The sequence below is a fragment of the Macrotis lagotis genome, chromosome 2 (genome assembly GCF_037893015.1).
Source record: "Macrotis lagotis isolate mMagLag1 chromosome 2, bilby.v1.9.chrom.fasta, whole genome shotgun sequence".
Classification (NCBI taxonomy): domain Eukaryota; kingdom Metazoa; phylum Chordata; class Mammalia; order Peramelemorphia; family Peramelidae; genus Macrotis; species Macrotis lagotis.
The window spans coordinates 149,806,927-149,831,558 of record NC_133659.1 but is presented as its reverse complement, the minus strand read 5'-3'; the positions used below and the strand labels follow the sequence as shown (position 1 = coordinate 149,831,558).

General features: G+C 34.0%; 1 pseudogene; it reads right to left on the bottom strand.

Annotated features, from left to right (window-relative positions):
- Positions 1-527: 527 nt before the first annotated feature.
- On the bottom strand, positions 528-11,009 carry LOC141511976 (interleukin-1 receptor-associated kinase 1-binding protein 1 pseudogene; annotated as a pseudogene).
- Between the last annotated feature and the right edge of the window lie 13,623 nt (positions 11,010-24,632).

The following is a 24,632-nucleotide window of genomic DNA, read 5'->3' as shown; positions in this document are numbered from 1 at the left end:
AGTTGCTGTATTAGCCTAACTTTGGCTGACATTAAAAAAAATTATAAACTCCGTGAAGCAGTATTATGTATGCCTTTAACATGAAACTTAAACCCAAAAGTATTTGCTGGTGTTCCACATTTTCAAGTTTTACAAAATTTCATCAATAAATTAATTTTGAAAAATGGAAGTTAACATAAAAAATTAACTGATATCCAGTTATTTTTAACATCACTTAATATTTCACAAAGTATTTAGTTTTGGCAGTTTTGGTTGTAATACAGAAGCTGAAACCAAATATAAATGTAAAACTCCAGTCATGTGATGAAGCAAGGCAGATTAATTTATGATATTATTACACTCTCAATTTATGTTTAATGCATCCACTGCATATGGTGTTAGACTAAAAAGTGATATATTACAATAAAAGAATGTGGCAAAAATGGGAACTGAAAGCAAAAACTGAAAATAAGGAACACAAAGATTTTACGTATGCTTTGGGGTTCCATCTTTTTAGCTGACAATGGACAGCTAAAATCTGGTATTCTATCAATCAGTATAAAGAAAAACTTTATTAAATTTATACAAATTTAATCATGGTTTTGGGTGATTACATAAAAAGCTATAAAAATGAAAAATGCTTGGTTGTGAAGAATTTTAAATCACTTTTTTCTTCTTTTCCTTTTTCTTAACCTCAAAGTTTAAAAACACCTTGGAAGAAGCATATATAGTTGCACTTTGGATTTTCTGTTGTATACTTAGTGGACCAGCTAAGTCAGATAATTGCTGATTGTCTATTTGACCTTCCCATTCTTTTGTTTCCTCTTCTTTGATTAATAAAGGTTTTCCAAGTGACTGACCAACAAGCTGACATACTTCTTGAGCTTTTCGCCATGCATTCTCAACAGCAGAGAGACAGACTTGACGTCTAAGATTCTCAATTGCTCCTGGTGTATGATAAAACTGAGGAGGACTGATAATAACTGAACTATCTAGCTTTTCAACAAGAAAGTTACAAATATCCTGCATTTTTCCAAATTCAGTGAATGTAATGCAGATCTCTGCTTCCATGTGATAAGCATTTTCTATTCTACTAAAATCCTTTGTCACCGTTATATTTTCTGCCTGGGCGCCCGGCTTCTGCAGGTTCTGCGTGATGTAGTCCAGGCGGCGGCCCACGCTGTTCTTGGCCTCGGCGGCCGAGGTTTTGGTGCTGCTGATCTTGACCGTCACCGAGGCCCGGTCGGGGCCGCAGGACATCTCTGCCGAGCCGCTCACGTGCACCTCGGGGGCGAGATTCTGGGCCGAGGCCAGGGCCGGGGCACATAGGGGCAGCTGGGTGTTGAGGTTCGGCAGTGCCTCCCCGTTGGGGGCCGGGATGGCGCTTAGCGGTGCCAGCTCGGCGAACACCCGGGACTGGCTTGTGGCGGGCCAAGGCATGGAAACCGATCTCAGTTCCCCATGGCAACCGCGCACTAAGGTGTCCTGGGGAGGGAAACGGGGAGGAAACGGACTGGCCCCTCTCTACAAATTCTTATCTTATTCCTTGAATTTCCCTCCCCATAATCTCAATTTATACTCTAAGAAAATTATGTGAAATAATTACCTTGATAATTCTAATGTTTAATACTGCCAATCCAGTTCCTTTTAAAGCAGCTTAATGAAAGTCTCCTGACTTTTTATTAATTCTATGAATAGATGTTCTTCACAGTGGCCAAGAATTCTTCTAAATTTTACTTTAATTAGGTGAGAGAAATTATTTAGATAAACAAAGATCTCCACTGGTTTTGCTGTGTTAATTACTTGTGTTCTACAGACTTGTATTAAATAGGTGAATCTATTTATGACTCTACTTTCCTATTTTTAAATGGATATGATTATACTTACATCCTAAAAGGAAGCTGTTATTTCTTCACTCAAAATCAGGAAGAGCTGGGCTTAAATTCCATTTCTAACACATATCCATTTTGGGAACCTGGTCAAGTCATTTAACCTCTGTGTCCTGGGCAACTTTCTAATATTATTAATTGCAAACCAGGTACCAATCTGCATTGGTAAAAGAAATTTCCTTTTTTAGGAGTTCTCTATACCAATGAATAGGATATGAAATTATATTTTACTCATGCATATGTTTTCAATCAGTTAATATGATTAAGAAATAAACTTGACAGTAGAGAATTCCAACCAAATCCCCTGCAAATCCCTATGTTTAAATTTCCTTATCTATATTAAAAGAATAATGGACTAGCCTGTTTTCAAAAGTATCATATTATTTAGAAACTGATTTTTCTCTTTGCACATTAGAAAGATCTGTTTTTTTCTTTTCTTTTTTTGCCTATTGTTAGCACAGCAGGAAAGGCAGAGAATCTGGACTGCAGAGATAAGAAAGAAACAGCTGCTGCTGTCACTGTCACTGTGGAGCACACTAACCTCCTGCGGTTTATGAAACTGCCTTTAATCAACCTATCTTAGCATAGAGATGCATGATCTCTTAATATTTATAAATTTTTACATTCAAAGATACAGGTAGTATTTACAAAAAAAGGAGACATACAGGACATCATTGAATCAGAGCAGAGTGGATGCTGGGCTTGGGTATTCTTGAATGTCTTCCCTTTTATGTCTATAAGTGTGTTTCTTTTTCTTCTGGATGCTTTCAGGGGATATCTTATCTGTGTGAACACATTTCTGAATTGCCTGAAGACTTTCAATGTATTGTCCTATTGAGTATAATTTATGATGATTTTTCTGTTTTTTTTTTCCCCCTCAACTTCCTGGCTATGTTTAAAAAGACCTTTCCCCCCATAAAACTTCAAGCTATATCAACAAGATAGCAAATAACACTAGAAAAAGAGAAATTAAAGCTCTGGCAAAGATTTAGCTTTTAAAGAAAGAATGATTCTAATTTAGTTTTATAGCAAATTAAAATATTGGTAAGATGTGAGTATGAAACAGCCATTCAATAAAAAAACTGTCTCCCTATTATCCCTGAAGATATTAATAGCAAGGGCTTAGGTAACATTACTTGGCAAACTTTAACAAGTTCTGTATTGAGATTTCTCATTGCTTCTGAAGATGAGACTAGATGGTCAAGATCTCCTCCGGCATCATTACTTAGTTTGTAAGGCATATCTGAGCTGGAAAGACTGGAAGGCAGGATCTTTTATAGAAATAAACAAAAGTAAACTAGACAGCAAAACCAATATGAAATCCGCAGTTCTGAGCAAAATTAGCATGTAGGGTTATAGTGGAAAGTTCATACTTCAAGGTAGTGTAGTGTGGTACAGTAATGTCAAAGACCCACTCCAGCCCCTGAAACTTCAAAATTAAGTTCAAAATAAATTAAAATGAAATAATTGTTGCTGTTGTTGTTCAGTCATTTCAGTTATATCTGACTCTTTGTAATCACTTCTGAGCTTTTTCTTGGCATACATACTGGAACACTTTGCCATTTCCTTCTCCAGCTCATTTTACAATGATGACATTGAGGCAAACAGAGTTAAATGACTTGCCCAGGGTCTTATAGCTAGTAAGTGATTGAGACCAGATTTGAACTCATGAAGATGAGAATACCTGATTACAGACTTGATGGACCCACTATGCCACCTAGCTACCCCAAAAATGAAATTGGGAAATATTTAATAAAATAAAAATAAAATAGAACATAATGTCAATATTTATTTTTTTCAGTCAGTATGGGGCCCACAGGAATAGTGACCTTCCTTTTCTTCTGAGTTTGAAATCACTGGTAAAGTAGATAGAGTAATTTTGAGTTAGTAGTACCTGTGTTCAAATCCTTATCTCTAACTGACTAGCTGTAAGCTCAAGAGCATATTACTTAACCTTAGGATAGTTCTTTATACATCGAAATTATTCAGAGGTTATAATCTGCATTTGGGGAAGAGGATGCCCATACAGGAAATTCAACAGTAATGAAAGAAATGAAAATTTTTTTATATACTAATATAATAAGAGAGCAAAACTAGATTCCATTATACAAGTGGAAAGAAGATAGGGAAAGAAATTCTGTGTTCAGGAAGAACTAAGTGAATAGGGTAAGTAAGCAGTGATTAATTGAATCTGGGAACTATAGTTCCAAACTGGCATTTTGATTTACTCAAACTTTTTCTTTGAGATGCCTATTTATATAGAAAAATGCTTTTTTCCAAGTTGTGACTGCCATTACCTTTTAGTATGTAGCAAATGATCTGCCAATACCCTCACACAACCCTACTAAGAGTTCAATATACTATGTTTCTGAAAGGAAAAAAGACAACTGGTATAGTAAACTTTGGTTGACCAGCAATTTCTCTCTTATTTTTTTTGGGGTGGGAGGTGGGGATAGAAGGAGGAAGGAATGTCAATGAAAGCAAAGATGTCCATGTTCTGACATTAAACATTAAGTGTTTGCTATCATTCTAGGATCAAATGACATGACATGTAAACTGCATTGCAAATCTTTAAGCACTTATATGAATGCTAGTTATTATTGTTAACATCAACATCATCATCATCATCATTTCTCACTAAGATATTTGAAAAAAGAGTTCCTGTGCGATATGAAGACAATGCAAGAGGAGACTAAGAAACACTCTGGAGATATGTGGGAGAAGACAACAAGAAAGTACTTTAGCATGGCCCTTCTGGGATCTTACCTGTGGAATATTAAGCAGCAACTTTTTCTAGCTACCTCTTAGAAGAATATTTCCATTAGTCAAGTATGGGTCCTCATCACCTCACATCTGCACTATTGCAATAGCCTGCTAGTGGATTTACCTGCCTCAAGTCACTCTACTCAACCACCAGTGGTTTTCCTAAAGTGTACAGGTCTAACAATGCCATCTCCCCTATTCAATTAGCTCCAGTGGTTCCCTATCATCTCTAGAATCAAATACAAAATTCTTTGTTTAGTATATAACCTGTCCCCCACCTACCTTTCCAGTCTTCATCCACCATAATTTTCAACATGCACTCATGGATCAAGTGACCATGGTGTCATTGTTGCTCCACAAACAAGACATTCCCTTTCTTGACTCTGGGCATCTTTTCTAGCTGTTCCTCCATATCCAGAATGCTCTCTCTCTCCTCTTTTCTATTTACTGCCTTCCCTGGCTTTCCTTAAATTTGTCCCAACTAAAATCCCTATTTCCACAAGAAGCCTTTTCTAACTTGCTTTAAGCCTAGAATCTTCACTCTATTAATTATTTCCTACATATTTGTTTGCTTTTTGTCTCCCCTGATAGACTATGAGCTCCTTGAGGACAGGAATTACCTTTTGCTTTTATTTGGATTCCCAGTTCTTGGTAGAATGTCTCGCACATATTTATTGAATGACTGATAGGAAGGACTGTGGTGGTGAATGTGGGCAACTAAGTGACCCAGTGGATAAGTATGTGGCTTAGAGTTAGGAAGACTCATCTTCCTGAAGTCAAATCTGTCCTCTGACATTTACTAACTGTGTGACCCTGGACAGATCAATTGACCCTGTTTGCCTCAGCTTCCTTTCCTCTAAAATGATCTGGAGAAGGAAATGACAAACTACTCCAGTGTCTTTGCCAAGAAAACCCTAAATAGAGTCATAAAGGACTGGACAGGACTGAACCACAACCAGCAAAATGTCTGAGACAAGATAAACAATTATCTTTTTTTTTAAGGTTTTTTTTTTACAAGGTAAATGGAGTTAAATGACTTGCCCATGACCACACAGCTAGGTAATTATTAATTGTTTGAGGCCAGATTTGAACTCAGGTACTCCTGACTGCAGGGTCGGTATTCTATCCAATGTGCCACCTAGCCACTCCACCTAATTATCTTTAAAATAAAAATGCTTGGGGAGGGTAGAGGCAGATATGACAATGTGGTCTTTAGGCATATATCAAAAACACCTAATGTGGAGAACTGAATGGAAAGAGTTGATATGGCTGGTTCATATGTAACTTCAAAGATTTAAAGCTGACATGGTTAATTTTGTTTCCTTTGTAGCAAGGAGTTCATTTAAAATACACATAAATAAAATACACCTAAATAACCTTTTTGAGGCATTTGAAGTTGCAAGAGATTATAATAAAAATAGAATGGATGCCAAAGTCAAGGTTTGTCATGAATTATGTCATGAATTATGACAAGATAAAAATCTTATCATTAGGTTAAAAATTCTAGGAAAAAAACCCAGGAGAAAGAAATTTTGTGAGGAATGGGTGGGAAGGGGGAGGATGATATGAACATGGTCAATTCATAATGATCAAATTCATAAAGACTGTAAACTAGCAGCTACTCCCCAGAATGCTAAAAATTGTTTTTATGTGTAACCAGGGAAAAATTAAATATTAAATAAATTTTTTTAAAGATTAAAAAAATTGGTCACTTCTCTGTTTTGCCTGACTCTTTATGACTCCATTGGGGGTTTTCTTGGCAAAGATCCTGGAAAAGGCTGCCATTTCCTTCTCCTGATCATTTTTACAGATGTGGGGACACATTAAGTGATTTGCCAAGGGTCACACAACTGGAAAATGTCTGAGGTCAGATTTGAACTCATGAGGAGGAATATTCCTGACATGCCTGGTGCTGTATCCACTGTGCCACCTAGATGGCCCTGCAATGAGAATAAGCTTGTATGGATATCTTATATCATATGTATGCATTGCACTCCAAGTAGTTATTCCAATGCTGCCCCCTAGGAGGACAACAGAGCACTAGTTTTGACTATATTATAAAAAGATCATATGAAACTCTAGATCTGGAAGGTTCTTCAGAGAAACCTCCTAGTTCAACCCTCTCATTTTACAGAGGAGATATCCAAATAATTTAAGTGACGTACCTAAGGTTGCACAAGCAATGAGCATAAATGGACTTGAACTCAGATCCTCTGACCCAAGAATCACGGTTCTCTCTATTAGAAGTGAAACATAGTGTTTCACTTTTTTCTACTTTGTTTTCTGTGAAATCAGATGAGTACAGTGGGACAGTTAATCTGAAAATCATTTGCAAATTAACTTTGGAATGCATGACCATTGTGTTTGTTTTTTTTTTCCTGTATCTTCAGCTATATAATTATGCTTGATTAGATAAATATTAGAAAAAGCTTGAACTTCATAATAATATCAAGCATGTATATAATGATTTAAGGTTCACAAAATTCAGTACAACTAAAATCTCATTTGATTTTACTATCCCCCTTTTACAAATAAGAAAACTGAGGCTAATATAGGTTAAATGTTACACAAGGTCACACAGATAGCTAGTTAACTAGGTGTCTAAAGTTGTGTTTGACTTCAACAAATTCAGATTCAGTTGTCTATATTCTGTGCCATCTTGCTATTTCACTTCAAGAACATCATATTGAGAGGAGACAGTTCAGAAATATACCATATGGAAGAAGGGAATTGTTGTAAAATCTAAAATTTTCAGGAGATAATTCACAAAGTGTATAATTCACATAATTCAATAGAAATACACATACACACATATGTAGTTAAATAGATAGATGGATGGACATTTTATCTGGATGGACATTCACATGTCATTTATGATGTAGTCTCTTCCCTGAAAATTCTGTGGCATTATCCCTGCAGCTTTCCATTTCTTGAATTTAACTTTCTTAGCTATTTCTACCATTGCATTATATAATTTAAAAGAATCTTATTCACTAGAAGTATGCAGCAGAAGTCAATAAAAAGTAAGAAGATAGTTCATTATTTCAGAAAAATCTTTGGGTGATAACTTGCAGAAAACATTTTGGTTGGAGGATTTTACATGGAAAAAATTGACATGACTGTTTGGAAGCAAAAATCTAGTTTCTACTTCTTGTAGTTATTAGTCAATCAATATTCATTAAGCACTGGCTGGAAGAGTTAAAGGGATAGACAAAAACCATCCCTATCTTATAGGAGCTTACAGTCTAGAGGACAAGACAGTGTGGTGTCAACTTCGGGAGCTTACCAATTCACCTCTCACTCTTTCTGTTTGGATCTTTAAGGAGGATAACTGTCATGTTTAAGACTCTTCATGGGTTCACATTCCTGAAACTAGCTCCCAAGCTCCCCATTGCAAATCCAAGAGTGCATCCAATTGGAATTTACTGAAATGGCATTATAAGAATAGTGGACATAAATGTATTCTTCTCCATAAACCTGAGACATTGTCTCACAGCTACACAGAGTCTGTAGGAAGAGTTGCCATACCTATAGAAAATGCTAGTATATCATGTCCATGAAAAGAATATGTGATACTGGCAAGTCATACTTCTAATACTTCCAAGTCTGAAGTCTCTGACCTTTTTATGTTGTTCTCATGCTATTTTCCTGGAAGCAGTCTGTGCTGGGCAGATTGTATTGGCTGGGCTCTTAGAAACTACTCCTTTCTCCAATTCATATTTCTAATGATATCAACTGCTACCATTCTTCTCAAGTCATAAAACTCCTTCAGTTTCATGATTGACTAATCCTGCTCCCCACTAGATCCAATATCTTCAGTATTGGGCAAGAATATCTACTACAGGACACCAAGATCTATGGAGATGATATAAGAGAGAAATACTCTCTTCTTTGAGAGACAAGAAATAATTTCTTCTTGAGGCCTGAGATATTCTTGCATAGCTGCCTCAATAATATTCCTCACAACCATGGCCTGTCTCAAAAGGGAATGTTCATTCTCCATAAACCCATTTGCAATTTTCTTGGCAAAGATACTGAAGCAAACAAGTTTAAGGAACTTGCTCAGGTTCTCACAACTAGTAAGTATCTAAGATCAGATTTGAATTCAGGTTCTCCTCACTCCTGGTCTGGGACTGTATCCACTATACCGCCCTCCCCCAGCTTCCCCTCCAAATGGCTATTCCATAATGTTTGATAGGTCTGCAGGAATCATAAAAAGTTATCAAACAGGCTTTTTTATACTTTCCTTTAAGATTTTAACAGTTCCTTATATCCATTGGCTACCTGGTCCTTACATTCTATAATTTCAACAAATAGTCTGAAGTAGGACAGAATCAATTGATTAGAACTCATCTGTGCAGTTTTCACCTCTTCATTCTCTATAAATACAAAATTATGTACCAATACAGAGGCAGTATTCAGAAATGGGAATGAGATGAGAGTGGTTTATCCTCATAGAGGGAAGAAAACACCATCCTAGAATCTACCAAGAATGTGCAATTAATCTAGGATTAAATGACAATAAAAAGGGAAAGTTCCACTCTGTGGCTTACTGAATTATAGAGAAAAGAAGGGGAGAATTTATGGAATTTTAATATGTATTTTACAATTACCATCTAATTTGATGTAACTATCTTGCAAGGGAGGTGTTATTGGTAGCCCTATTTTATAGTTGGGGAAACTGAGACAAACAGAAGTTAAATAACTTACCTAGGGTGAAAGGGCTAATAGAGATCTGAGGACAGCTTTGAATTCACATATCCTCAATTCTAATTAGATCTATGCTCTATCTACTATGCGCCAGTTGCCTCTGGAGAGGCTACTAAATCAATACTACTAAGTGAATTCATCATCTTTTTTTAAAATTACAAAGATCTCCATATGTCTTTTCCTTTTTACTTCTCAGTTTCTTTCTCCCCCCCCCCTCACCCCCAGCCCCCCCCCCCAATGGTGAAAAATGCTTTGAAAGGTTATATTCAGTCATTCTTTCAACAAACATTAACTAATTGAACGAAGAGTGAATAATGGACAGAGGTAGGCAGGGAGCTAAGGATTAGTTTTTTTTATCACTGACACACATTAACTATGTGATCTTGAAGAAGTCAGTTATTGTTTTTCCTCCAAATGACTCTCTATGACTCTTTTAAGTTGCAAAGCATATGCTGATCTGTGTTGTTAGCATTTCCTCATCAGGAATTGCCTTTACCAATGAAATCACACAAATATGCTGAGTTGGTCCACTACAAATTTATGTTATGGAACCTCAAATGCTGCATGTTAATCCTGTTATCCTTTCCTAATTGATTCTATATCACATTACTCATAAGATCAACTCCAAATATTTTCTTTTTATCTCATCAGCCACCTTTACCAACTCTTTTCCTTATCTCTCAACAGAAGAACTTGTGTCATACTTTATAGAAAAAAATTGAGACCATCAATCTCTAGCTCCCTCTCCTTCCTAATTCTACTCTTCATAGAAAACTTTTCTCTCCAAAGTGGCTGGTGATCTCATCATGACTGAACCCAATTGCCTTTGTCATTCATCATACTTCTTGGACTCTTGTTATTGTTGCTGGTGTTGTTTGTCCTTTGTTCATGAAGAGGGCCTTGCCATCAGGCATATCATGCCATGACATGTAATCAAACTGGATTTAAGTGAAGGGAAGCTGTGTAAAGTCAGCAAGAGACCCTTCTTTCATTCATTTCTTTTCTACCTATCCTTAATCACTGAATGACCATTGTCTTAGTGAAACTGAGACTTGTTAAAGACCTTAGTTGATAAAGATCAAGGTCTCCCATTGTATTCAGGGGCAGCTCCAGTCATTCTTGATCCATATCTGTCTACTGGACCCAAATGACTCTGGAGGAGAAAGTAAGGCATCTTCTCCTCACTTAAATCCAATTCACTTGCATTTTATGGCATCACTTCCCTGTCAAGAGCAAGCAACAGAACATATGAACTCTGGCACATTTACTCTCCCTGGGTAATCTATTTTGTCTTTTGGTTTTCAGGGAATTGTCTTGTCTTGGTTCTCATCTGATTTATACTCCTGATTGTTCCTTCTCAGTGTCTTTAGTTGACTCGTCATCTATGTATGACATGCCCACTCTATCTTTTCTCTCACAACTTTCTCACTCAGTGACTTCATCAACTTTCTTGGGTTTAATTAATGTCTCTATGCAAATGATTCCCAAATTTTTATATCTGTCCATAGTCTCTATTCTTCCAATAACTCAGGTTTACAACCTTGATATCATCTTATACTCCTTACTCTCACTCATCCTTACATAATCAGTAACCAACATTATTGCTTCTGTCTCCACAAAATCTTTCACATCTACCCCCTTCTTTTTACTCACAGTTACCACACTCATTTCGGTCTTTATCATCTTTCATCTAGACTATTGTAATAACTTCTTTTTTGTTCCTTCTCAACTCTACTTCCTTCCCCCCATATCTAATAAATAGTGCTGTCAATTCAACCACCACATCTCTTTATCTCCATCTTCTGTCTACTCATCAGACCACTACCTCTTTTCCCCTTTCCTAAATATATCAGTAGCCTTCCAATAAGTTTGCATATCTCCAGTCTCACCCTTTTTTAATCCATGATTCACAAAGCTTTCAAAATACTGTTCCTAAGACCCAGTTCAAGCCATATCACTCTATTTCTCAAGAAATTTTGGTGATTCCCCCAATGCCTTTACAATAAAATGCAACCTCCTTTGCTTGGCATTCAAAGACCTCCAAAATCTGGCTCCATTCTGACTGATTTCACATTCATACTTATCCTTTCTTACCTCTGTCTCTTATAATTCTTAGCCCTTTCTTTTTTCAAAAAAAAATTAATTAATTAAGACAACTTCATGCAAAGCTAGTTTTCAACATTCATTTTTGTAAGTTTTTTTAAGTTCCATATTTTACTTCCTTCTCTCCCTATTCCCCTTGATAGTGAGTAATCTGATACAGGTTATACATGCATAACTATGTTAAACATATTTCCTTATTAGTCATCTTGTGAAAGAAGGATTAGAAAAAAAATAAAAAAAATGAGAAGGAAAAAATAAAGTATAAATAGAATGAAAATACTATGCATTGATCTGCATTCAGACTCCATGGTTCCTTCTCTAATATTCCTTTGAATTATATTTAATCATTGTACTGCTAAGAAGAGCTAAATCCCTTATAGTTGATCTTCCTACAATGTTGCTGTTAATGGGGAAAATGTTCTGCTTCTGCTCACTTCACTGAACATCAGTTCATGCAAGTCTTTCAGGCTTTTCTAAAATCTGTGTGTCCCTGATTTCTTGTAGAATACTAGTACTCCATCACATTCATAGAGCACAATTTGTAAAGGCATGGTCCAAATGATGCGCATCCCCTCAATTTCAAACTTTTTTTCATTACAAAAGAGCTGTTATAAATAGTTTTGCACATGTGGGTCTTTTTTCCACTTTTTTAATGATCTCATTTGGATACAGACCTAGTAGTGGTATTGCTGGATATGCAATTTGGGAGGGTTCCAAACAACTCTCCAGAATGATTGAATCAGTTCACAACTCCCAGATTTTCTATATCCCCCTCCAATATTAATCATGTTCCTTTTTTGTCATATTGACCAATCTTGTACCTCAGAGTTGTTTGAATTTGCATTTCTTAATTGATAATGTTTTAGAGCATTTTTTAAAGTTTTTTTTTTTTTTTTTTTTGCAAGGCAATGGGGTTAAGTGGCTTGCCCAAGGCCACACAGCTAGGTAATTATTAAGTGTCTGAGGTTAGATTTGAATTCAGGTACTCCTGACTCCAGGGCCAGTGCTCTATCTACTGTGCCACCTAGCCGCCTCTAGAGCATTTTTTATATGACTATAGATAGCTTTAATCCCTCATCTGAAAACTGTTCATATCCTCTGCACATTTATCAACTGGAGAATGAGTTGTATTTTTATAAATTTGATTTAGTTCTCTATATATGTTATAAATTAGTCCTTCATCAGAAACATACCTGTAAAAATTGTTTCCCAACTTACTGCATTCTTTTTAATCTTGCTTGCATTGTATGTAAAGTTTTTTAACTTAATGCAATCAAAATTATACATTTTTTGTCTCATAGTTTGGTCATAAACTGCTCCCTTTTTTCATAGATCTGACAGATAAACTATTCTTTGTTCTTGTAATTGGCTTATGGTATAGCCTTTTATATCAAAATCCTGTACCCATTTCAGCCTTAACTTGGATTAAGGTATGAGATGTTAATTTATGCTTAGTTTTTGCCAAGCTATTTTCCAGTTTTCCCAGCAGTTTTTATCAAATAGTGAGTTCATATCATAGAAGCTGGAGTCTTTGGTTTTATCAGATAGTAGATTATTGTAGACATTTACTACTTTTTCTTTTGAACCTAATCTATTGCTTTGATTCACCTTTTTTATTTTCTTTCTTAGCCAGTATAAAGCGGTTTTTATGATTGCTGATTTATAATATAGCTTTAGATCTTGTGTGGCTAGGTCACCTTCCTTTGTAATTTTTTTATTAATTCCCTTGATATTCTTGATCTTTTGTTCCTCCTGGTGAATTTTGTTATTTTCTTTCTAACTATAATATAATTGTTGGTAGTTTGATTAGTATGGCACTGAAAAAGTAATTCAATTTAGGTAGAATTGTCATTTTTATTACATTAGATAGATCTAACCATAAGCAATTCCAACAATTTAGATTTATATTATTTTTGTGAAGTGTTTTAAAATTGTTTTCATAAAGTTCTTTAGTTTGTCTTGCTAGGTAGAAATATTTTATATTGTCTCCAGTTACTTTAAATGGATTTTTCTCTTTTTATCTCTTGTTGCTGTGCTTTGTTGGTAAATATATAGAAATTTTTATCATTTATGTGTGTTTATTTTATATTCCAAGTTTGTTAAAGTTATTTATTATTTTAAGCAATTTTAGCTGATTTTCCAGAATTCTCTAAATATATCATCATATCATCTGCAAAGGATGAGAGTTTTGTTTACTCATTCTCTAATCTAGTTCCTTCAATTTCTTTTTCTTCTATAGCTAAAGTGAAAAATTTGAATAATAGTGTTAATAATGGGCATCCTTGTTACCCCTCATCTTAATGGGAATACTTCTAGCATATCCCCATTACATATAAAGTTTGCTTATGGTTTTACATAGATACTGCTTATCATTTTAAAGAAAATCCCATTCATTCACTTGCCCTTTAATATTTTTGATAGGAATGAGTGCTTTATATTATCAAAAATTTTTTCCAGAACCTCTTGAAATAATCATATAATTTGTGTTAGTTTTGTTATTGATATCATCAATAGTGTTTATAGTTTTCCTAATATTGAACCATTTTTGCCTACCTGGCATAAATTCTACCTGGTCATAGTGTCTTATCCTAATGATAACTTTTTTTTTTTTAGGTTTTTGCAAAGCAATGGGGTTAAGTGGCTTACCTAAGGCCACACAGCTAGGTAATTATTAAGAGTCTGAGGCTGGATTTGAACTTAGGCACTCCTGACTCCAGGGCTGGTGCTCTATCCACTGCGCCACCTAGCCGCCCTCCCTAATGATAACTTGCTGCAATCTCTTTGCAACATTTTATTTTAAGTTTGCCCATCAATATTCATTAAGAGAAATCGGTCTATAGTTTTTTTTCTCTATTTTGACTTTTACTGATTTAGGTATCAATACCATATTTATATCATAAAAGGAATCTGACAGAACTACTTTGCCTTTTTTCAATTGGAATTAATTGTTTTTAAATGTTTGGTAGAATTTACTTGTAAATCCATCTGATCCTGGAGATTTTTTTCTTAAGGAGTTTATTGATGGATTATTTGATTCCTTTTTCTGAAATGATATTACTTAAATATTTTATTTCCTCTTTTGTTAACCTGGTAATTTGTATTTTTGTAAATATTCATTCTTTTCTCTTATATTGTCAGATTTATTAGCATACAGTTGGGAGAAATAGCTCTAAATTATTAATTTTCTTCTCACTGCTAGTGAATTCAACCACTTCATTTTTGATACTGGTGATTTGATACTGATAATGTGCTTTTCTTCCTTTTTTAAAAATCAGATTGTCCAAAGGTTTATCTATTTTGTTTTTTTTATAAAACCAATTCTTCATTTTATTTATTAGTCTAATAGTTTTCTTGCTTTCAGTTTTATTAATCCCTCTTTTAATTTTCAGAATTTCTAATTTGATATTGAATTGAGCATTTTTGATTTGCTCTTTTCTAGCTTTTTTAGTTTTATGTTTTTGATCTCCTCTTTCTCTATTTTATTCATGAAAGCATTTAGAGATAAAAAAAATTTCCCTAAAAACTACTTTGTCTGTATCCTATAAGCAGTGGTATATTGTTTCATTATTGCCATTATCTTGAGTGAAATTTTGATTATTTCTTTGATTTGTTGTTTGAGCCACTCATTCTTAAAAGTTAGGTTATTTAGTTTCCAATTAATTTTTAGTATATTTTTTCATGGTCCTTTTAAAAAAATGATTATTTTTGCATCATGATCTGAAAAGGATGTATTTTATATTTTTTGCCTTTCTACATTTGATCATGAGGTTTTTTTATGCCCTAATACAAGTTCAATTTTTGTGCTGGTGTCAATTTCTTAGCCCCTTTCAAGAGAATGACCTGTTTTGTGAGCTTAATTCTGCTGATGGTGGATATTTCAGCCCCAGTCCCAGCTCCAGCCCCAGCCCCAGCCCTGTAAAATTAATTTGTTTTTATTTTGAATATATTTTGCATTTACTTAAAGATGTACTTTTTGTCCACCAATATGAATTCTCAAGAACAGGATTTTAGGGGCATTTAGGTGGCACAGAAGAGAGAGTACTGGCCCTGAAGTCAGGAGGACCTGAGTTCAAATTTGGGCCCAGACACTTAATAATTACCTAGCTGTGTGACCTTGGGCAAGTCACTTAATCCCATTTCCTTGCAAAAAAAAGAACAGAACTGTTTCTTTTTTTTTCTCTTTATATCTCTAGGGCTTAGCACAGTGGCTGGCATATAGTAGGTGCTTAATGAGTTATTAGTGAATTAAGCAGAATTGTTAAAATATAGTTTAACTATTTATGTGTTTCCAGGATGCACAAGTATAATTATGTCAAAAAAAAAGAAATGAGTTAAGCATGAGAGAAGTTCTTCATGAAGTCATACTGAAGTTTGTTTATTGCCTTCTCTTTTCCTAGATGCTGCACAACTGTCCTAGGTAGAGTGTCAAATAATATATCCTAGAATATTGCCAGGAATTAGAATGACTAAATATATCCTTTTAAATTGTTGAAATGAATGTGATTGCCCTTCCCCAGTTGTATACCATTTATCCTGTTCTTCAAGGTTCAACAGGGATTGCCAAGAATGACTCAGCAATGATATTTTCCAATTCTTTCAGTATCATAGGCTCATCTGGTCTTGCTGAATTGGAATCATTGAAAGAGATGGAATCTCACTGTGATGAAAGATAGTTTCTACTTATATAACACTTAGAAGCAAAAGATATTATTATTATATGCATTATTGCACTGAATTTTGATATAATACTAAGAGATGAGATCTATGGTATCATTTTTACCATTTTAAATGTCAAGTTGGAAGTTTGACATTCCCACTTAATCATTCAATAAATATATATGATCAGGTTTTTAAAATACATAAATGATTTTCTTTTTTTCCTTTTAAAAATATTTTATTTTTTTCCCAATTACATATAAAAACAATTTTAGCCCTTGTTTTGTGCAATTTCGAGTTCCAAATCGTGTCCCATTCTTCTACCCTCCTTCTTTCATTGAGAAGACAATTTAATAAAGATTATAGATAGGTAGTCATGAAAAATAACTTCCATATTAGGCATGTTTTGGAAGAAAACAGACAAAAAAAAGAAGAGAAAGATTAAAAAAATCCATTGTGTTTTGATCGGCATTCAGAATCCATCAGTTCTTTCTCTAGAAGTGGATGCCATTTTTCATGATGGTTCCTTCAGAATTGCCTTGGATCTTTATGTTGCTGAGAATAGATAAATCATTTACAAGCTTTCATCATATAATATTGCTGTTACTGTGTATAATAGTATTCTTGTACTGTTCACATCACTTAGCATCATTTCAGATTTTTTTTGAAATCACACCCTTCATCATTTCTTATAGCACAATAGAATTATATCACATTCATAAACTAGGACTTGTTCCCAATTCCCCAAATGATGGATATTTTCTCAATTTCTAATGCTTTGCCACCACAAAAATATTTGCTATAAATATTTTTTGTATATATAGGTCCTTTTCTTTTTTTAAAATCTCTTTGGGATAAAGACCTAATAGTGATATTGCTAAATCAAAATATATCACACTTCTATAGTCTTTTGGGCATAAGTCCAAATTGCTATCTAGAGTGACCAGATTGGTTCACAACTCCACAAGAGTACATTAGCATTCCAATTTTCCAAATCCCTTCCAACATGTCAAAAGAAATGTGAGATGTGTAAATTTGGATACATCTCCACTCCAAATGTTTCATATGGACTATTTGTGTCCAACCTATGGCAGAGTCTTCCAAGCTCTTATTGATATGATCAGCCATGGTTGGACACACTGTACCTTGACCTCAACATAGTATCATTTTGGTCCTCTTCAAGAACAAAGGACAATCTGATAGATGCAAACTATTTTAATTTGCATTCCTGTAATCAGTAGTGATTTAGAGCATTTTTCATGTGACTATGAATAGCTTTGGCTTCTTTATCTGAAAATGGTCTACTTATATTCTTTATTTTTTTTAGGTTTTTTTTTTTGCAAGGCAAATGGGGTTAAGTGGCTTGCCCAAGGCCACACAGCTAGGTAATTATTAAATGCCTGAGACCGTATTTGAACCCAGGTACTCCTGACTCCAAGGCCAGTGCTTTATCCACTACGCCACCTAGCCACCTCTGCTTTAACTGTTAATTGGGTTAATGACTCATGTTCTTATAAACTTGACTCAGTTTTCTAAATATTTGAGAAATGATTCCTTTGAAAGGTTTTCCTTGCTGTAAAGGTTTACTACTTTCTATTCACCTTGGCTGTATTAGCTTTATTGTGTGAACCATTTTAATGTGATGCAATTAAAGTTACCTATTTACATCCTGTAATACTCTTTATCTCTTGTTTGATAACAAATTCTTTTATATTGTGTACTTTTATTTTATGTGGAATTTCTCTTTCTATTTCTTCTTGTTGGATTAATTGGCAATTTACAGAAATGCTGATGATTTATGTGAATTTATTTTATATCCTCTGACTTTGCTAAAATAGCAGTTTTTTAGCTGATTCTCTGTGATTCTTCAAGTATGCCATCATATCAATCACAAAGTGGCAATTTTGTTTACACATTTTCTATTCTAATTCCTTTGACTTTTTCTTCCCTTATTGCCACAGCTAACATTTCTAGTACAATACTGAATACTAGTGGTGATAACAAGCAGTGTTGCTTCACTCCTCATTTTGTTTGGAAGATTTCTAGCTTATTTCCACTACAGTAAATAGGTGTTGTTGGTTTTTGATATATACTACTTAATATTTTAAGGAAAGCTCCTTTTATTCCTATGCTTTCTAGAATTTTTAATAGGATTGAATGTTATATTTTATTAAAAGTTTTTTTCTGCATCTATTTAGATAATCATATGATTTTTGTTGTTTTGCTATTGATTTGGTTGATTATTCTGGTATTATATTAATGTCCATGTAAGTCCTTTTCTAATACTGAATCAGTCCTACATTTCAAGTATAAATCCTGCTTGCTTATAGTATATGATCTGTGCTGTTTATTGTAGCTATCTCCTTGTTATCAACATCATATTTGTATCATAAAAGAAATTTGATAAGGCTACTTTGATTATTTTTCCAAATAGTTTATGTAATATTGGAAATGATCGTTCTGTAAATGTTAAGTAGAATTCATTTGTGGATCCATCTGGTGCTGGGGGGTTTTTCTTAGGGAGCTCATTGATGGTTTGTTCTTTGCTTATTTCTTTTTTTTTGAAGTTATTTAAGTATTCTACTTTTTTTCTATTCATCTGAGCAGTTTTTATTTTTGTAAATATACATCTATCTTATCTAGGTTGTCAGATTTTTTGAATATAATTAGACAAAATAACTTTTATTTTACACTTCATTGGTGGTGGATTTACCCTTTTCATATTTAATACTGGTAATCTGTTTTTCTTTTTTCTTTTAAATGATGTTACCTGGGTTAGCTAGGTAGCACTGTGGATAGAGCACCAGGCCTGGAGTTAGGAAGACCTGAGTTTAAATCCATCTTCAGACACTTAAGAATTTATCTGTGTGACCTTGGGCATGTCACTTAACCCCCACATTGCCTTGCAAAAACAAACAAAAAAACAAACATGTTATACAAGGATTTATCAATTTTATTGGTGTTTCATACAACAGTACCTATTTTTCTTTATTAATTTAATGGTTTTCTTGTTCTCAATTTTATTAATAATCCCTTTGATCTTCAGATTTCTAATTTGGTGTTTAATTGGGGGTTTCTAATTTCTTCTTTTTCCAGTTTTTTAAATTGCTTGTTCAATTCATTGATCTATTTTTTCCTCTATTTTATCAATGCAAGTGTTTACAAATATAACTTTTTCTGCTAAATACTGCTTTGTCTATGTCCCAAACATTTTGATGTATTTCATTCTTGTCATTTTCTTTAATAAAATTATCTATTGTTTCTGCGATTTTTTCCCTTAACCCACTCATTCTTTGACATTAGATTATTTATTCTCCAACCAATTTTTAATCTATGTTCCCCTACTCTTTATTATTTTAATTATGATTCAAAATGATGCATTTAATGTTTTTGTTTTTTTGCATTTTGTTGTGAAATCTTTATATTCCAAAATTGGGTCAATTTTTGCATAAGTAGTATGTATCACCGAGAAACAGATAGATTCCTTTCTATTCCCATTCACTTTTTTCCAGAGGTCTAGTATAAGCTAACTTCTATAAAATTCTATTCATCTCTTTAACTTCTTTTTTGTTAATTTTTTTGTTAGATTTATCTAGTTTAAAAGGGAAAAGTAACTCATTTAACATTTCCTTTAAGAAGTTGGATGCTGGGGGCGGCTAAGTGGTGCAGTAGATAAAGCACCAGCCCTGGAGTCAGGAGTGCCTGGGTTCAAATCCAGTCTCAGACATTTAATAATTATCTAACTGTGTGGCCTTGGGCAAGCCACTTAACCCCATTTGCCTTGTAAAAATGCCAAAAAAAAAGTTGGATGCTTTCATTATCAGTCTGCCAAGCAGAAAAGAGTATCTAAAAATGTTAAATAAATATTGTGTTTCTGGAAAAAAAAAGTTGGATGCTATACCATTTAGTACATATATGTTAGAATTGATTTTACTTTGTTATCTATGGTACCTTTTAGTAAGATGCAGGTTTTTTTGCTTATATTTTTAAAGTAAATCTATTTTTTGCTTTTGTTTCTTCTGAGATTGTAATTACTATCCCTGCTTTTATTGCTTCAAGTTACAGCATAATAGATTCTGCTCCAGTCCCTTCTCTTTACTATATGTGTGTGTCACTCTGCTTCAAGTGTGTTTCTTGTATACAACATATTGCAGGATTCTGGTTTTTAATCCATTCTACTATTCATTTCCATTTTATGGGTGAGTTTATCCCATTCATATTCAATTATGATTATTGTGTACTTTCCTCCTTCCTATTCCCCCCATCTCATTCTCTAGTATATTTACCCATCCATCATTCACTAATCATAAATTTCTCTTTCTCTCTCTCTCTGTGACCATCTGTCTTTCTCCTTTTACCCCATTCCTCCTCAAAAATACTTGTCTTCTCAGTTTCCCTTAATCTATCCTCTCTCTCATAGCAGTCCTCTCCTTTCTCTCATTCCCTTTCCCTCTTACTTCCCTGTAGGGTAAATTCAATTTCTATACCCAATTGAATACACACACACACACACACACACACACACACACATATATATATATATGTATATATATATATATATACATATATATATATATATACATATATATATATATATATAATTTTATCTTTTTCAACTAGTCCAATGAGTTCAGGCTTTGACTGCTACCCTGCCACATTCCCTGTAACTGTTCCTGCATCACTTTATGTGAAATAATTCCCATCCCACCTTTTTCATCTCTTTATCCCTTTTTCACCCCTTTATATTTTTTATATTATTTCATCATAGTCACCTCATACTCATCCTCTTAGTCTATATATACACTTTCTACCTTCTCTAATAGTAACATCTCAGTATTAACATATCTCATCTTTGCATAGAGTAATGTAAACAAGTTAACTTCATTGAATCCCTTATGATTACTCTATCTTATTTAGCTTTTTATGCTTTTCTTGAATCATATTGGAAAAATCAAATTTTCTATTCTGAATTTTCATCAGAAATCATCAAAAGTCCTCCATTTCATTAAATATACATTTTCCCCTGAAGAATCATATTTTATTTTGCTGGTGATTCTAGGTTATAATCCTATCTCCTTTAATGTAGTTGTTAAAAATTTTGTTCTTCTGACTGTGATTCTATGATATTTGTTTCCTTGAAGTATTTTCTCCCTGATATCAGAATATTAGAATTTGGCTAAAATATCTCAATGAGTATTAATTTTGGGATCTCTTTCAGAAGGTAATCAATGGATTCTTTTGATTTCTATTTTACCCTATGGTTCTAGGATATCAAGATAATTTTCCTTGATTTTTTTTTACTATGATTTCTAGTCTATTTTTGATCATGGTTTTTAGGTAGCTCAATAAGTCTTAAATTATCACTTCTAGACTTATTTTCCAGGACAATTGTTTTTCTAGGGAGATCGTTCACATTTTCTTTTACACTTTTTTTCATTCTTTTGATCCTATTTATTGGTTATTGTTCCCTCATGAAGTCATTAGTTCCATTTGCTCAATTGTAGTTCTTACAGGGTTGTTTTCTTCAGTGAACTTCTAATAAACTGTTTTTGTATTTGGCCAATTTGACTTTTTAAGAAGTTGTTTTCTTCAGCAATTTTTGTGTACATCTTTGTGTGCTTCCTTTACCATACTATTTGACTGCTTTTTTCTGTAATTCTTCTGCATCATTCTCATTTCATCCCTCAATTATTCCTCTATATCTTTTAATTGATTCTTGAAATCCTTTTTGTGCTTTTCCAGTTAATCTTTGGATTAACTGGTGACTGAGGGAACTAGGACTGTTTCCCTGTTTTTTTTTGAGGGTTTACATGTAGCCATTTTGACTTTGCTTCCCTCCTCTGCATTTGTGTTTTGATCTACCCTGTCACTATAGTAATTTGCTATATTCAGATTTTTTTTTTTTTAGTTTTTGCAAGGCAAAGGGATTAAGTGGCTTACCCAAGGCCACACAGCTAGGTAACTATTAAGTGTCTGAGCCAGATTTGAACTCAGGTACTCCTGACTCCAGGGCTGGTGCTCTATCCACTGCGCCACCTAGCTGCCCAGTAAGATTTTTTAAAAAAATTTTTTTGCTCAATCAGGTACAATTTTGGGCTGTCTGCAATGGAGAATACCATCTATATCCAGATAAAGAACCATGGATTTTGAACAAAGTTCAAGGACTATTCCCTTTAATTTAGAAAAAAACCAGATTTCTTATTGTCTGATCTTGTTATCTCTTATACTTTTTGTCTCTCCCTTAAAGATATGATTTCTCTCTAATCACACTCAGTTTAGATCAATGTAGAACATGGAAACAAAGTAAAAACTGACAAATTGCTTTCTGTGGAGGGTGGAAAGAGGGAAGTAAGATGGGGGAAAATTGTAAAACTCAAAATAAATAAAATCTTTAATGAAAGAAAAAAAAGAAAAAAAATTTTGCTCATATCTCCACTCTGTTTCTTGATCTTCAACTTTGTTTTAAAATTGAACTCTACTCTTAGGGTGGAGGGGGCATTAGGTTTGTTATTCTATTGTTTTCAGAGCAAGTTATAGAGGACCGTAAGTTTTCAGTTCTTCCAAGGTGGTATGATCTAAGGAGAGGTGTGGTCACTCCTCTATTAGTCTTTGATCTATGAGTGACCACTGTTTTCTTCTCTGCCACTGTGACTCACTTTGTAGAGTTCTAATATACTAGTGGCTCCTCCTTACCCTGGGACTGTGAGCAGAATTCCTGTTTGGGTAATGTGACAGACACTGCATCCAGTGTCAACTCACGGTCCCTTATAACTTCATTTGGATTAGTTGTATGATCCCTTTACTGTCTATGGACTGAGACCTCCAGAAATCATTGCCATAGATTTAGTTGCCCCCAAGGCCTGCTTTTAGCTTTTACCCACAATGACCTATGCTGTCTGACTTGCACAGGGACCATGGTCTTTCTGGAACTTGGGGTTCCACTGCTGAGAACAAGATTTTCTATACCCTATAATCTCTTCATCAAGTATAAATCCTTCTTTACAGGAAACAATACTTCCACACCAGAATGGAGAGAGACACACACTCAGGACAAATATGGACAAACAGAAATATTCCCTGAGGGAAGAAGCAGCTTTAGTGATCATGTCCTTCATGATGAAGAGAAATGTCAACTATAAATTCTACAAAATCCCAAGAGTCCAGCAGAGAGTTACTAATAAAGGAAACTTAAAAAAAAACACCCTATACATATGTATAAAAAGACTCCCAATAGCCAAGAATTCTTGACCACATTTATTTTCTTCACAGATACCTCACCACCAACATACACTGCTTAAATTCACTCTTCCCTGTTCCTAGAGGTGCTACATATAGAATAGGAAACTGAAAATCAGAGAGGTTAAGTGATTTTCCTGCTACATAAATATTAAATGTCAGAGGTAGTTTTTCTTGATTCCAATTCCAATTCCTAGGGCTTCTTGATTTTGTTGCCAATTCTCTATCCACAATGTAATATTCCATTTTTAAATCTACCTCTTTATTTATCTTGAGCATACATTTCACATAGTCAGCTTTGTTGTGTTTTTTATTCAAAATTCTTTTCTGGATAAAGTAAAAATAGTACTAACTCTCTACATAATCATCATTCATCCACCTTAAGTACAGCTTTTGAACTTCATCTTTTTGTCAATGTAACAAAATTATTGTTTTTGTTGTTCTCATAGTTGTTCCTAGGTCATGCTAGGATTTGGCACTCTGAACTTATAAGATTGTCCTATGATTTTATATTCATTCTCATTTCTTTCCATTGTCTGTATATGTTTTTTTTTTATCAAGTTGGTTGATCTTCAAACAGTGTCCCTTGTTTCTTTTGTGTATCTGAAATTTCAGTATTGAAAACTTTTCATTCTTCTTTGACTAACTTCTGCTGTAAAATTTAAGCACAAAGGAGCCTATATATTTTTTTCTCTGAACTAAACTAAAATGTGGCATGCATATCAGATTTTACTTAGTTGCAATCTCCTCCTTTAAAAAAAATTCTAAAATAAAGAAGTCATTTATTACATCATGGTTCTCAACATTTCCATTCCAGAAAATAATTTGTCTTCTATAATTAGAAACAATGATGTCCAGAAAACAAACCCACCTCACTTCTTGCACTGCTTTACCTTCCTTTTAAAGTATGAAATTTTTATTAAGATAAGCCAGGAGGGGTGGCTAGGTGGCATAGTAGATAAAGCACTAGCCCTGGAGTCAGGAGTACCTGGGTTCAAATCTGGTCTCAGACACTTAGTAATTACCTAGCTGTGTGACCTTAGGCAAGCCACTTAACCCTGTTTGCCTAACAAAAAAAAAACCTAAAAAAAAAGACAAACCAGGAAATTATTGTTTTCCTTGGGAATAGCATTCCGGCATATATCCAGATAAGTGATATCTTCTATCATCTCTGTATTATGCCTCTATGTCAGGGTGGTAATTTATTTTCTAAGAATCTTGGTTGTTTCCTCCTGTTCAAGTTATCTTCAATAGTATTTGAAATAATAATAATAACTATAGTAATCATATTAATAT